Source organism: Corvus hawaiiensis, chromosome 5, assembly GCF_020740725.1.
Source record: "Corvus hawaiiensis isolate bCorHaw1 chromosome 5, bCorHaw1.pri.cur, whole genome shotgun sequence".
NCBI classification, from domain to species: Eukaryota; Metazoa; Chordata; class Aves; order Passeriformes; family Corvidae; genus Corvus; species Corvus hawaiiensis.
The window spans coordinates 76112279-76127202 of record NC_063217.1 but is presented as its reverse complement, the minus strand read 5'-3'; positions in this window follow the sequence as shown (position 1 = coordinate 76127202).

Genomic DNA, 14924 nt, shown 5'->3' with positions numbered 1-14924 from the left:
TAAAAGGATGCTCATTTCTCTTCTAGCATTGTTTCCCTCATTTTAGGAGAACCGTTTTCATCCCAGACCCGACTCGTCAGTTATTCGATCCTCTGGCACTGGATTTGGACAAAAGAAGGGACGCACCTGGACTGCAGGAAATCACTGAGAGAAAACCCTTCCAAAACCTGACAGAGAAAAAACAACAGGAGATGCAGGAAGACACATCCCTCATTTGCACGTCTGCAATGCTTTTCTAAAGACTTCTCTGCATCTGGACGCTCCTTGCTCTTGGCTTTCTTTACAAGAATACATTTGCTGCTAAACACGTCTCAGACCCTTATTTGATCGGGATAAGGTGGGATGGAGATGAAGACTCCCACAGGGAATAGCCAGGGAGATGCAGGGCCTGGGAACATCAAGGACAGAGAAGAGATGGAACAGGGATTGTTTTTCTTGTTTAGAGCCAGCAGTGCTGTGAGCTTGGAGAACACACGGCACCGCAGGGATCCAGGGCAGGAGCGGGATAACTCCGGGATAAGGGGAATCTGCTCCCACTCCAGGGCTGTGCCAGTGAAGGAGGGGAATTTTTTAGTGCCTTCATTGCACACAAAAACCAAACCCAGCACCACCGAGCTGGACTTCCGTGAGCTGCAACACAAAGCGGCCCCTGGCCTTTGGGGGAACACAACCTCCCCGAGTCACGGAGCCAGGGGATGACACTTGGGAATGATCCTTGCTGCCTGCAGGCAAATCAGATGAGGGAGCCACAGGAGCTCTGGGGTTTCCTGCTCTTCCTGCAACGCCATCGGTCCAGACCAGGAGACCTTTCCTGGAACAGATCTTCCCTGTAAAGGCAGCTGCACCAAAGCTCAAGCCCTCATTTAGAGACCCCTGGAAAAGCAAAGGTGAGAGGGGATTTCCTGGAGCCCCAGGGGACCGAGGTGAAGGCGATGAAGAAGCAGACAGCAAAGTGCTTCCACTGCTTCTCACTCCAGCAAGGGGAACATCCCTGGAATTTCATGTCCAGCGTCGCTCCAGGCCCCACAGGTGAACCCACACGTACTCCAAGGCTGATCTCCTTCAAACTTCCAGCAGCACAGACCCACCGGGAGGAACTGCAATCCAAGGACACACATCAGCAACCGTCTTCCCGCTTGCCGCTCTCTCCACATTTTCCCTTTCCAGTGGGATGCAGGTGCCACCCCCCAGAGGCAGGAGAACTGCCTTGCAATCCAGTACAAAACCTGCCTGGAAAGCCCAGGATGCCCGGAGCCAGCAGCCGTTTCTCCTGGAGCGCCTGCTGACAGGCATTTGAAGCCTGCTGTGCCTCACAGCTGCTTTTCTGCCAAGGGCATTCCCATCTTTTCTTTTTTAGCCCAAATAAAGCTTTGCAAAGCTGAGTTTTGTGAGAAGTGCTTCATATTTGGATTATTCTTAACTTGGAGTTTCCCTCGGCACCAAAATCAGGGGCTAAACCCAACATGGCCTCAAAGGGCCATAAGATCCCAGATATGCAATCCCCAGTTCCCTCAGGATTGGTTCATTAAAGCTTTTCAGGGGTAATTTGGCAAACTTCAGGGTTTGGTGATTTCACCATCAAAGCCACATGAAACCTGTGCAAAAGGAACTTAACTAAAGCTGGCTAAAAGTGGTCCCTGCTGATGACTCATTAAAACACCCCCTTAAAAAGGAGCTAGGATTGATTCCATACTCACAAACCCCCCTTGCCACGATCGGCGCTCTCTGCCCGCCAAGGACACGGCACCGGGCAGGGACACTTCTCCCACTCCCCGGCAGAGACCTCCTCCTGCCACATCCAGGGAACCGCAGCCGTTCAGGGAACACCAACTTTGTCCTGGGCTGGGAACAGGACAGGGACAAGGAACACTTTGAAGTCATTCCCACCTCGGTGCTGTCCAGACCTGGCAGAAAGCGCTTCCCACACCTCTCCTGGAATTCTCTTCCCCGGCCCTTCCAGCTTCGGAAGGCTTCTGGGGGAGCCTCAACTTTCGGTGCAGCTCAGAAGCTGCACGTGCCTAAAGCATCCCCACGGGAACACGAAGCTTCCCTCGGGCATTTCGTTTCTTTATCCCAAATATTCTCCCCACTCAGCCACAAGCTAGAAAGAACAAAAGGGAAAAGAAGGAAGACCAATTAATTCTGACATAAGGAGTCTTGACTATCCCGACACACTGCCACGTGAAAAAACATCCCTGCCCCTCTAACAAATCCCTCTGATACTGGCTCCTTTCAGGATCAATTATTTAAACGCTGTATTAAGGAGCGTAAGGACACAACGCTTGGAATTCTCAACAACGGCTCAGCTCTCGGCTACTCCAAGCACTTTCCCACCCAGGGAGCTGAGCTGTCCCAGATTTAAACGCCACGTTTGATCCAAATCCAACAGAAATCTGACCTTGTTTGGCTACTGAGCTTTCCCAAAAGCTGTGCAGTCAAGCCTGGAAATCCTCACTGAAGCCTTGCCATGTCACATCGGGATTTACCCTTGGGAAAACCCCACTCTGAGCACTTGGGTTTCAAGAGGTTGCACCCGATGTTACAGACACAGAATTCCTGTGGGGTTTGGCATTTCCTGCACCTCCAAACACGTGAAAAGAATGAAGTGCAGAGTCCCAAGGCTCCATTATTGCCATTCTCCTCACATCCCTCTCCTCAGCTGCACGTGGCTTTGTGCCTCCTCTGAAGGGCTGGAAAGGAATTTGGGAACCCCCCCTCAGCTCCTTCGGTTTTCAGCCTTTTCTCTGAGGCAGCCCAAAAGGCAAACAGGAAAAAAAACCCCCAGAAGTGCACAAAATCCCAGCCCCTCCCAAGATGCAGCTCCTCACACCAAACCTTGGGAGAATCCCTGGTGCTTCCAACACCGCTGCAATCCCACCTGGAGCTGAGCTTACAGGGTGCTCTGCCTAATCCACATGCAAGCCTGGATAGCCCAAAGCCTGCAAGAAAAGAGGAGGCAAAGTGAAGGGGAGAGGGGAAAAAACGGAGTTTTGGGTTTTCCCCGTGTTTGCAACAGGATTGAAGGGCAGGATGGAGAGGTTTTGTGGCAAAGAAGTACCAAAGGCTGCTTCATTGCCAGCAATTAGCGCTGCTCAGGTTGAATCCAAGAGGACAAATGCACCGGGATCAAACAGGAGCGGCCGACAGGATGGGTTATGACACAGATCTGTGAAGCTGGAGCCTTCTTTCTTCTCCCGGGCTCTCCCAGAAATTCTCCGTGGCCGGACGTGCTCCCGCTCTCCCCGCTGGGGAGGATGGACTTGGATAGCCCGGCTGACTGGTGAGCCTGAAACAAGAAAGTGATGCAGTGATCCAAGTGTTTTTCCAAGGAAATGACATATTCTCTGGACCTGGGATAACCCATATCCCATGGCCTTCTCCAGGAAGGGTCCCAGCTGGATATGGTCTCCCAGAAAGGATTCCATAGGGGCTCACCTTTTGCCTGGAGCTCGGCTGAAGTCCTCAGCAATGCCAGGGAATGTGGCCATTGGAGGCTTTGGGCAGGATTTGGCTCATTTGCCTTTTTAGGCTTTGTTTCCTTCTCTCAGCCTTCCCACTGGATTCTGGTCTCCGAGGAATATGTAAAATCCCATTGGATTCCTGCTCTTTTGGACATTTTTTTGTACCGTTCCTGTACAAAACGAGGCCCCCTGTTCGGATGCTTTTCCCCACCGTTCCCCGGCAGTTTTATCTGCCACTGCATTCCCTGCGTTGCTTGGGCTCTTCCCAGGTCTCTGAGCTCCTTCACAAGGCAGGAGATCGATTTGGCCCAGGAACTAAACCCTCCCCAGGAATTGTCTGATGCCATCTCCGCATTTGACAGCTGATCCTTGTGCTCAAAGGATCCCTCTTTCTTCCCTCCGGCCAATTCCAAGGCTCATGCCCCCAGCTGGGATCAGTCCCCAGTCTGATCCCTGCAGTCTTCCCTGCCAGGATCCTGCTCAGGAATCCATGGGCTACGAATGTAAGAATTAATTCTTCCCACCCCTGCCCACTTCTAATTCCAAAGGATTTGGTGTCTGCCTTACCCGGCTGGAGCCTGCTTCCAACTCTGTTCTTGCTGCTTCTGCTGCTTTCCATTTCCCAGGAATTCCACCGACGGAGCGACAGCGTTTTCCACCTCCTCCAGGATTCCCTCTGTTGCGTTTGGGTGCTGGAAGGATATCAAAACTTTATTCCTAGTGCTGGGCTCTGCATATGGCCGAGAAAATCCCGGCCTCCACACAGACCCAGATTCCAAACTTTTTGATACATTTCAGCAAACCGAGAAATTCACCTTCCCTGCTCCTTCTTAAGGGCATCCTTCTCTTCCCTTACCCGGCGTGCTCTCTCCCACTGGGGGTGGGTTTTCCCCTTCCCATGCTAATTAGTCCCTACTTCTAGGAGGTTTAGGTACCTTTCTTCCCTGCGAGGGATTTCTTAACACAGCTACCGAGGCTTTGGGAGTCTTCTTTTTCTCCTACTTTCTGCAAAAACACCCTGTGATCCACAAATGCCACAATCCAGACGCCCAACTTCAACAAGACATCCTTTTTACCTAAAAACACTCACTCTCAACTCTTAGATCTTTGGAAGTTTTACCCCTGCAAAATTCCTCTATCTTTCCACCACTGAATTCCTCAGTCCTGCTTCCAAGGATTTCTTGAATACCACGGGGCTTTTCTCAACATTTACCCCCACCACCTTCCCTACGTGCCCACTGCTCATCACCTCATTTTTCCCTCAATGTCTTCGTTCTCCACCCCAGGGAGTTTGTCAAGTGTTGCCCCCAAAATGTTCCCCATCTGTCCACTACTCAGTTCCCCATTTTGCCTCCAAAATATTCCTTCTGTCCCCTCCAGATTGCATCCACTTTTACCCCCAACATTTTACTTCCTCTACAATATTGATCAAACCTTTTCCATCCCAAAAATGTGCACTCTCTCCCTTAAACAGCACCTCAGCTTTTCCCTCAAAAATGCCCCAGAGGGAAACTCAGATTCAGCCCCCAAACTCCCATTTTCCTACACAAACAGTTCTTGTGGCCCCTCTCAATTCCCCCAGGCTTTCAGCTAAACGAAGAACTGGAAGCCTAGTCCCTCATCTCCGCCCCTGTTTTGCTTTCCCGGAAAACCTTGCGATCCCACACTTTCTCCAAGAGATCTGCTGGGAGTACTGCAAGGTTTGCTCTGTCAAGAGCGCATGGGGGGTTTACAGCACTTGTTCCTCTGCATCTTTACCCTTTCATCAGCTTTCCCCTGGAACGGTGTTGTGGGAGAAGCTTGGAATTACCAGAAATGGATCAGGTTCACGTTTTTGCCCCACCAGTTTTTATCTGGTTTGAAATTCCTGGAATTACCCTCAAATGTGCCCTAGAACACTGCTGTGAAAGGATCAATGAGAAGAACAGCCTGAAAGCAGAAAACCACCTCCAGCAGCAGCCAGAACGATCCCATTTCTCTTCTTACCTGGTCCTGCCAGAGCTCCCAACAGCCATTCCCATTCCAAAACAAGAGCTATGGAAGACATTCCTGCTGTCCGTGAGGGTGAGGTGGCAGTTCTGGATGGTCTTTGCTGTGGAACCAGACAACAAACAGAGTGGAAATGATCTTGGTGGTCCCTTCCAAGCCAAACCAGCCCGTGATTCCATGCGTGGATCAGCACCTGTCCCAGCTCCACTCCAGAAACCTCCTCCCATTAACCCAGAACTTTCCTTTTGCTGCTCAACATCAGGGATTTGCTGCCGAGTGCCCCGGGCAGGGGACGCCTCAGCCTTCCCTGGGACCGCAGCATTCCCTGGGACCGCAGCATTCCCTGGGCTGCCTCAGCACTCCCTGCGCTGCTGTTCCACGCCGATCCCGTGGTCCAGCGCCTGTGCGGGCTGCAGTGCCGGGCTCTCCCCACAAGGCGGCAGCACCGGGAGCGAGCAGCCCCGGCCGGTCCCGCTGGCTCGGGGCAGCTGCGCCTTGAACCCGCCCTGAGCCGGCGGGGCCGTGAACACAGCGGGCACAAACCCCACCGGTGCCCTTTATTTCACCCTCAGAGGCACAGGATCGCAGCATTTCCTGGGCTGGAAGGGACCCGCAGGGAGCATCGAGTCCAAATCCTGGCCCTGCACCCCAAGAATCCCACCCTGTGCCCGAGAGCCTTGTCCAGACCCAAACTCTTCCCCCAAGATCCTGAAAACACAGAGGGACTGGGAGAAGGATGACCATGGAGGATTTTTTTATATAGATCTCCTTGTACGATCGTTATATAATATTATTAGATAGTCCAGGAACCCATCCCTGTGCCTGGACACCCATCCCTGGGCCGGAATACCGATCCCCCGCGGCCCCCACCGTCCGCTCGGGGCTGTCCCCGTTCCCCGCTCACCTCCGAGCCCGGAGCACCCGCGCCGGTGCCCCCGGCCCGGCAGCGCTGCTCCCCGGGCTCCCCGCCATTGCCGCTCCCGGCGAAGAAGGGCGGAAGTCACCGGGACCGCACCAATGTGGCTATTCGACCTTCTCAAGATGGCGGCCGGAAGGACCCCGCTCCGTCTATTCGGCTGCCTGAATGCTCCCGCCTGCCCCAGGCGCCGCTGACCCCACAGTCGGTGTCCGCATAGCTGGAAACGCCTCAGAAATCTGCGTGCAAGCGCTGGGCTGGCGTCGGCGTCGGCGTCGCGTTCAGGCAGCCGAATAGACGCACCTTGGGGGGGGGGGGGGGGGGGGGGGGGCTTCCCTGCCGCCATATTGAGAAGGTCAGAAAACAGCGTACACGGCCGCCATCTTTAGTGTGGCGGTGACGAAACTTCCGCTCTTCGCCGCCATCTTGGGTGCTGGCAGAAGCCACTTCCGGTCGAGCCGCCATCTTTAGTGTGGTACTCTTAAGGGGCCCCCCCCGCCCTTTACAGGGGCGTCTATTCGGCTGCCTGAATCCGGCCCGGACTCCGACGCCGGCCCCGCGCTTTCCGCGCGATTTTCCGCGGTGCTTCCCGGCGCGAGGACACGGCTGGTGGGGTCAGCGGCGCCGGAGGCGGGCGACTGCTCCGCGACCGGCGGCAGGCATCGGCAGGGACACCTCTCAAAGGGGCCTAGTGCGTCCGCCATCTTGAGTGTGGCGGAAGTGTAAACCACCCTCTGCAAGGTCCTGGCAAGTTCTAATAAAAACGTCACTTAACGCCGTCCCGAGAGCGCCCAACTGCGCCTTCCTTTCCGAGCCGCCTCCTTGAGGGCGACACGCGGGCGGCTCGATTCCGACCGTGCCCGCCCGGTGCCCCCCGCCCGGGTCGCGCTGCGACCGCGCCTCTGCTGCCCGGCAAAACCGGCCCCGCCGGGCCGCCCCCCGCGCTGTCATTCCTCGCGGTCGCCGCCCCGCACGGCGCCCACTCCTTTCCATAGCTGTGGCCCCGCTCACGCACGGCCCTGTCCCTCGGCGCTCCGAACCGCCCTTCGCCCCTCCCCTCCGCTGACAGACCCAGCCCCGCTCGCTCCCGCTCCTTGCCCTTGCCACGCTCGGCAGCCACCGAGGCCGCCGCCCTCTCGGCTCAGCCGGCACCGGGCGGCAGCAGCGCCGCCCAGCTCAGCCCGGGGGCAGGGACAGAGCAGAGGGAAAAGCCGCCTCTGGGCGCTCTGCAGCTCCTGCAGCCCGAGCGTCTCGGCTCCTGGGGCCAGGCACTTGCTTCTTTCCTTCCTACAGAAAAACGCCGGCTCGTTATTCGCAAAACTTGCTGATCTCTATTCCCAGCTTCTTATATTCCTGTATGCGACAGAGTAGAGAGAGAGGGCTGGCTCATTTCAAAATGAATTTACATCTAAATCAGTAGCACTTGCCTATAGATGTAAAAGTGAAGAACTTAACAGGTTTTAGTATTCTGCACACATCCCTCGCTGGGAGGAATGGTAAAAAGTTAAAAACGAATGAAATGTAAAAAGTAGAAACTTAGAAACAAAGTTACAACAGCAGAAATTTAGAAACAAACAAAGAGGTAAAATACAAGAAACAAACAAATTTCCAAAGGTCGAAAGTTAAAAACAAACAAAGTTAGAAACAAAAAAAAAAATTAGAAACAAAATTAGAAAGGTAGAAATTTAGAAACAAACTCAGAAAGGCAAGTGTTGAGCCTTTGACAGGGTACCCTTCCTTCTCGGACCAGGGTGAAAGAGCAGAGGAGGCTGCTGTTCTGCTGAGTTCTTTATTTCACAGTCTCACAGCTGTCTTGAAGGCAGAGTTCGAATGGGGTTACATGATAAAGCCAAGCAGCAGCAGCAGGCAAAACCAGCTTCTTCTATATGCTCCATACACTGTATTTTTTCTTACAGAAGTGTGGATTCTATTTGTTAATTGACCAGTAAGATTAACACACCATTCTAGTTTTCTTTTTCTTAACCCATCCTGGTCTAATTCTAACAGTCGTAAGCCTCACACAAGTGTCATCTGCCCTTGTTCCATAAGGAATCCCTCTACAGACAGGGAGTTGTCACCGGCCCCGTGCTCATGGCCTGCAGGGGACACCTGCACTGAGGAGGAAATGGAAACGGGAAAGAGGGAAATGCAACCGGATGGGACGCACCTCTGGCACCACATTTCCTCTTCTTCCTGCTGTCCTGGAAAGTCCCAAGTAAATCCAGTCCCTCAGACCTTGCCTCCCTGAACGCCAGGAGAGCCGGTGTTTTACCCAGATCCCAGTGCCCTGCACGGCTGCGCTGACACGAGCGCAGGCCGATCGCTCCGCCCAGCACCATCCCTCATTTGCCTCCCACGGCTCCCCAAGCGGCCCCAAACCACCCCAGCGTGTCTGTGCCGGGGCCAGGGCCTGCCCCGAGCCCGACCAGAGGCTGTCACCCAGCCCTGCACCAGCTCCCACCCCCGGGAGAGCTGGGAATGCACTGAGAGCTCGGCTCCCCGGGCTCCCCAGCACCCAAACCGGTCCTCACACACACAGAAATGCCCAACCTGCCCCTCTGGGCACAGCCAAACACCACAGTTCCATCATCCCCAAGGAACTCTGGCACTTGCGCCTCTTCACCTCTGCCCATTTCCAGTAGCCGGGGCTAGGACCGGCCTGTCAGAAAGAGCATTCCCTAGGCAGTTCATCCCAGCCCAGAGGAGAAGAGGAGCCTGTCCCTGACCCACACCATGGGCAGGACAAGGGGGGCCCTAGCTGGCTTTGCCTACTCCAACACCAAAGCTCTTGGTCCCAAAGATGGGGCGAGTTCGGTGGTTTTTTCCTGTCCTGAAAGAGAGCAGAAAAGGGAAGTTAATCCCACTGTGGAATCCAAGACTCCTGCATTTCCTATTTCTGCTCTGATTGCTCACCGTGCAGTTTTAGCCATGGAAAAAAAAAAGAGAAAGACACCATATCAAATAAAATTGCCCTTTTCCAGCATTTTTATTCCAGGCATTAAAAGGATGCTCATTTCTCTTCTAGCATTGTTTCCCTCATTTTAGGAGAACCGTTTTCATCCCAGACCCCACTCGTCAGTTGTTCGATCCTCTGGCACTGGATTTGGACAAAAGAAGGGACGCACCTGGACTGCAGGAAATCACTGAGAGAAAACCCTTCCAAAACCTGACAGAGAAAAAACAACAGGAGATGCAGGAAGACACATCCCTCATTTGCACGTCTGCAATGCTTTTCTAAAGACTTCTCTGCATCTGGACGCTCTTTGCTCTTGGCTTACTTTACAAGAATGCATTTGCTGCTAAACACGTCTCAGACCCTTATTTGATCGGGATAAGGTGGGATGGAGATGAAGACTCCCACAGGGAATAGCCAGGGAGATGCAGGGCCTGGGAACATCAAGGACGGAGAAGAGATGGAACAGGGATTGTTTTTCTTGTTTAGAGCCAGCAGTGCTGTGAGCTTGGAGAACACACGGCACCGCAGGGATCCAGGGCAGGAGCGGGATAACTCCGGGATAAGGGGAATCTGCTCCCACTCCAGGGCTGTGCCAGTGAAGGAGGGGAATTTTTTAGTGCCTTCATTGCACGCAAAAACCAAACCCAGCACCACCGAGCTGGACTTCCGTGAGCTGCAACACAAAGCGGCCCCTGGCCTTTGGGGGAACACAACCTCCCCGAGTCACGGAGCCAGGGGATGACACTTGGGAATGATCCTTGCTGCCTGCAGGCAAATCAGATGAGGGAGCCACAGCAGCTCTGGGGTTTCCTGCTCTTCCTGCAACACCATCGGTCCAGACCAGGAGACCTTTCCTGGAACAGATCTTCCCTGTAAAGGGAGCTGCACCAAAGCTCAAGCCCTCATTTAGAGACCCTTGGAAAAGCAAAGGTGAGAGGGGATTACCTGGAGCCCCAGGGGACCGAGGTGAGGGCGATGAAGAAGCACACAGCAAAGTGCTTCCACTGCTTCTCACTCCAGCAAGGGGAACATCCCTGGAATTTCATGTCCAGCGTCGCTCCCAAGCCCCACAGGTGAACCCACACGTACTCCAGGACTGATCTCCTTCAAACTTCCAGCAGCACAGACCCACCGGGAGGAACTGCAATCCAAGGACACACATCAGCAACCGTCTTCCCGCCTGCCGCTCTCTCCACATTTTCCCTTTCCAGTGGGATGCAGGTGCCACCCCCCAGAGGCAGGAGAACTGCCTTGCAATCCGCTACAAAACCTGCCTGGAAAGCCCAGGATGCCCGGAGCCAGCAGCCGTTTCTCCTGGAGCGCCTGCTGACAGGCATTTGAAGCCTGCTGTGCCTCACAGCTGCTTTTCTGCCAAGGGCATTCCCATCTTTTCTTTTTTAGCCCAAATAAAGGTTTGCAAAGCTGAGTTTTGTGAGAAGTGCTTCATATTTGGATTATTCTTAACTTGGAGTTTCCCTCGGCACCAAAATCAGGGGCTAAACCCAACATGGCCTCAAAGGGCCATAAGATCCCAGATATGCAATCCCCAGTTCCCTCAGGATTGGTTCATTAAAGCTTTTCAGGGGTAATTTGGCAAACTTCAGGGTTTGCTGATTTCACCATCAAAGCCACATGAAACCTGTGCAAAAGGAACTTAACTAAAGCTGGCTAAAAGTGGTCCCTGCTGATGACTCATTAAAACACCCCCTTAAAAAGGAGCTAGGATTGATTCCACACTCACAAACCCCCCTTGCCACGATCGGCGCTCTCTGCCCGCCAAGGATACGGCACCGGGCAGGGACGTTTCTCCCACTCCCCGGCAGAGACCTCCTCCTGCCACATCCAGGGAACCGCAGCCGCTCAGGGAACACCAACTTTGTCCTGGGCTGGGAACAGGACAGGGACAAGGAACACTTTGAAGTCATTCCCACCTCGGTGCTGTCCAGACCTGGCAGAAAGCGCTTCCCACACCTCTCCTGGAATTCTCTTCCCCGGCCCTTCCAGCTTCGGAAGGCTTCTGGGGGAGCCTCAACTTTCGGTGCAGCTCAGAAGCTGCACGTGCCTAAAGCATCCCCACGGGAACACGAAGCTTCCCTCGGGCATTTCGTTTCTTTATCCCAAATATTCTCCCCACTCAGCCACAACCTAGAAAGAACAAAAGGGAAAAGAAGGAAGACCAATTAATTCTGACATAAGGAGTCTTGACTATCCCGACACACTGCCACGTGAAAAAACATCCCTGCCCCTCTAACAAATCCCTCTGATACTGGCTCCTTTCAGGATCAATTATTTAAACGCTGTATTAAGGAGCGTAAGGACACAACGCTTGGAATTCTCAACAACGGCTCAGCTCTCGGCTACTCCAAGCACTTTCCCACCCAGGGAGCGGAGCTGTCCCAGATTTAAACGCTACGTTTGATCCAAATCCGACAGAAATCTGCTCTTGTTTGGTTACTGAGCTTTCCCAAAAGCTGTGCAGTCAAGCCTGGAAATCCTCACTGAAGCCTTGCCATGTCACATTGGGATTTACCCTTGGGAAAACCCCACTCTGAGCATTTGGGTTTCAAGAGGTTGCACCCGATGTTACAGACACAGAATTCCTGTGGGGTTTGGCATTTCCTGCACCTCCAAACACGTGAAAAGAATGAAGTGCAGAGTCCCAAGGCTCCATTATTGCCGTTCTCCTCACATCCCTCTCCTCAGCTGCACGTGGCTTTGTGCCTCCTCTGAAGGGCTGGAAAGGAATTTGGGAACCCCCCCTCAGCTCCTTCGGTTTTCAGCCTTTTCTCTGAGGCAGCCCAAAAGGCAAACAGGAAAAAAAACCCCCAGAAGTGCACAAAATCCCAGCCCCTCCCAAGATGCAGCTCCTCACACCAAACCTTGGGAGAATCCCTGGTGCTTCCAACACCGCTGCAATCCCACCTGGAGCTGAGCCTACAGGGTGCTCTGCGTAATCCACATGCAAGCCTGGATAGCCCAAAGCCTGCAAGAAAAGAGGAGGCAAAGTGAAGGGGAGAGGGGAAAAAACGGAGTTTTGGGTTTTCCCCGTGTTTGCAAAAGGATTGAAGGGCAGGATGGAGAGGTTTTGTGGCAAAGAAGTACCAAAGGCTGCTTCATTGCCAGCAATTAGCGCTGCTCAGGTTGAATCCAAGAGGACAAATGCACCGGGATCAAACAGGAGCGGCCGACAGGATGGGTTATGACACAGATCTGTGAAGCTGGAGCCTTCTTTCTTCTCCCGGGCTCTCCCAGAAATTCTCCGTGGCCGGACGTGCTCCCGCTCTCCCCGCTGGGGAGGATGGACTTGGATAGCCCGGCTGACTGGTGAGCCTGAAACAAGAAAGTGATGCAGTGATCCAAGTGTTTTTCCAAGGAAATGACATATTCTCTGGACCTGGGATAACCCATATCCCATGGCCTTCTCCAGGAAGGGTCCCAGCTGGATATGGTCTCCCAGAAAGGATTCCATAGGGGCTCACCTTTTGCCTGGAGCTCGGCTGAAGTCCTCAGCAATGCCAGGGAATGTGGCCATTGGAGGCTTTGGGCAGGATTTGGCTCATTTGCCTTTTTAGGCTTTGTTTCCTTCTCTCAGCCTTCCCACTGGATTCTGGTCTCCGAGGAATATGTAAAATCCCATTGGATTCCTGCTCTTTTGGACATTTTTTTGTACCGTTCCTGTACAAAACGAGGCCCCCTGTTCGGATGCTTTTCCCCACCGTTCCCCGGCAGTTTTATCTGCCACTGCATTCCCTGCGTTGCTTGGGCTCTTCCCAGGTCTCTGAGCTCCTTCACAAGGCAGGAGATCGATTTGGCCCAGGAACTAAACCCTCCCCAGGAATTGTCTGATGCCATCTCCGCATTTGACAGCTGATCCTTGTGCTCAAAGGATCCCTCTTTCTTCCCTCCAGCCAATTCCAAGGCTCATGCCCCCAGCTGGGATCAGTCCCCAGTCTGATCCCTGCAGTCTTCCCTGCCAGGATCCTGCTCAGGAATCCATGGGCTACGAATGTAAGAATTAATTCTTCCCACCCCTGCCCACTTCTAATTCCAAAGGATTTGGTGTCTGCCTTACCCGGCTGGAGCCTGCTTCCAACTCTGTTCTTGCTGCTTCTGCTGCTTTCCATTTCCCAGGAATTCCACCGACGGAGCGACAGCGTTTTCCACCTCCTCCAGGATTCCCTCTGTTGCGTTTGGGTGCTGGAAGGATATCAAAACTTTATTCCTAGTGCTGGGCTCTGCATATGGCCGAGAAAATCCCGGCCTCCACACAGACCCAGATTCCAAACTTTTTGATACATTTCAGCAAACCGAGAAATTCACCTTCCCTGCTCCTTCTTAAGGGCATCCTTCTCTTCCCTTACCCGGCGTGCTCTCTCCCACTGGGGGTGGGTTTTCCCCTTCCCATGCTAATTAGTCCCTACTTCTAGGAGGTTTAGGTACCTTTCTTCCCTGCGAGGGATTTCTTAACACAGCTACCGAGGCTTTGGGAGTCTTCTTTTTCTCCTACTTTCTGCAAAAACACCCTGTGATCCACAAATGCCACAATCCAGACGCCCAACTTCAACAAGACATCCTTTTTACCTAAAAACACTCACTCTCAACTCTTAGATCTTTGGAAGTTTTACCCCTGCAAAATTCCTCTATCTTTCCACCACTGAATTCCTCAGTCCTGCTTCCAAGGATTTCTTGAATACCACGGGGCTTTTCTCAACATTTACCCCCACCACCTTCCCTACGTGCCCACTGCTCATCACCTCATTTTTCCCTCAATGTCTTCGTTCTCCACCCCAGGGAGTTTGTCAAGTGTTGCCCCCAAAATGTTCCCCATCTGTCCACTACTCAGTTCCCCATTTTGCCTCCAAAATATTCCTTCTGTCCCCTCCAGATTGCATCCACTTTTACCCCCAACATTTTACTTCCTCTACAATATTGATCAAACCTTTTCCATCCCAAAAATGTGCACTCTCTCCCTTAAACAGCACCTCAGCTTTTCCCTCAAAAATGCCCCAGAGGGAAACTCAGATTCAGCCCCCAAACTCCCATTTTCCTACACAAACAGTTCTTGTGGCCCCTCTCAATTCCCCCAGGCTTTCAGCTAAACGAAGAACTGGAAGCCTAGTCCCTCATCTCCGCCCCTGTTTTGCTTTCCCGGAAAACCTTGCGATCCCACACTTTCTCCAAGAGATCTGCTGGGAGTACTGCAAGGTTTGCTCTGTCAAGAGCGCATGGGGGGTTTACAGCACTTGTTCCTCTGCATCTTTACCCTTTCATCAGCTTTCCCCTGGAACGGTGTTGTGGGAGAAGCTTGGAATTACCAGAAATGGATCAGGTTCACGTTTTTGCCCCACCAGTTTTTATCTGGTTTGAAATTCCTGGAATTACCCTCAAATGTGCCCTAGAACACTGCTGTGAAAGGATCAATGAGAAGAACAGCCTGAAAGCAGAAAACCACCTCCAGCAGCAGCCAGAACGATCCCATTTCTCTTCTTACCTGGTCCTGCCAGAGCTCCCAACAGCCATTCCCATTCCAAAACAAGAGCTATGGAAGACATTCCTGCTGTCCGTGAGGGTGAGGTGGCAGTTCTGGATGGTCTTTGCTGTG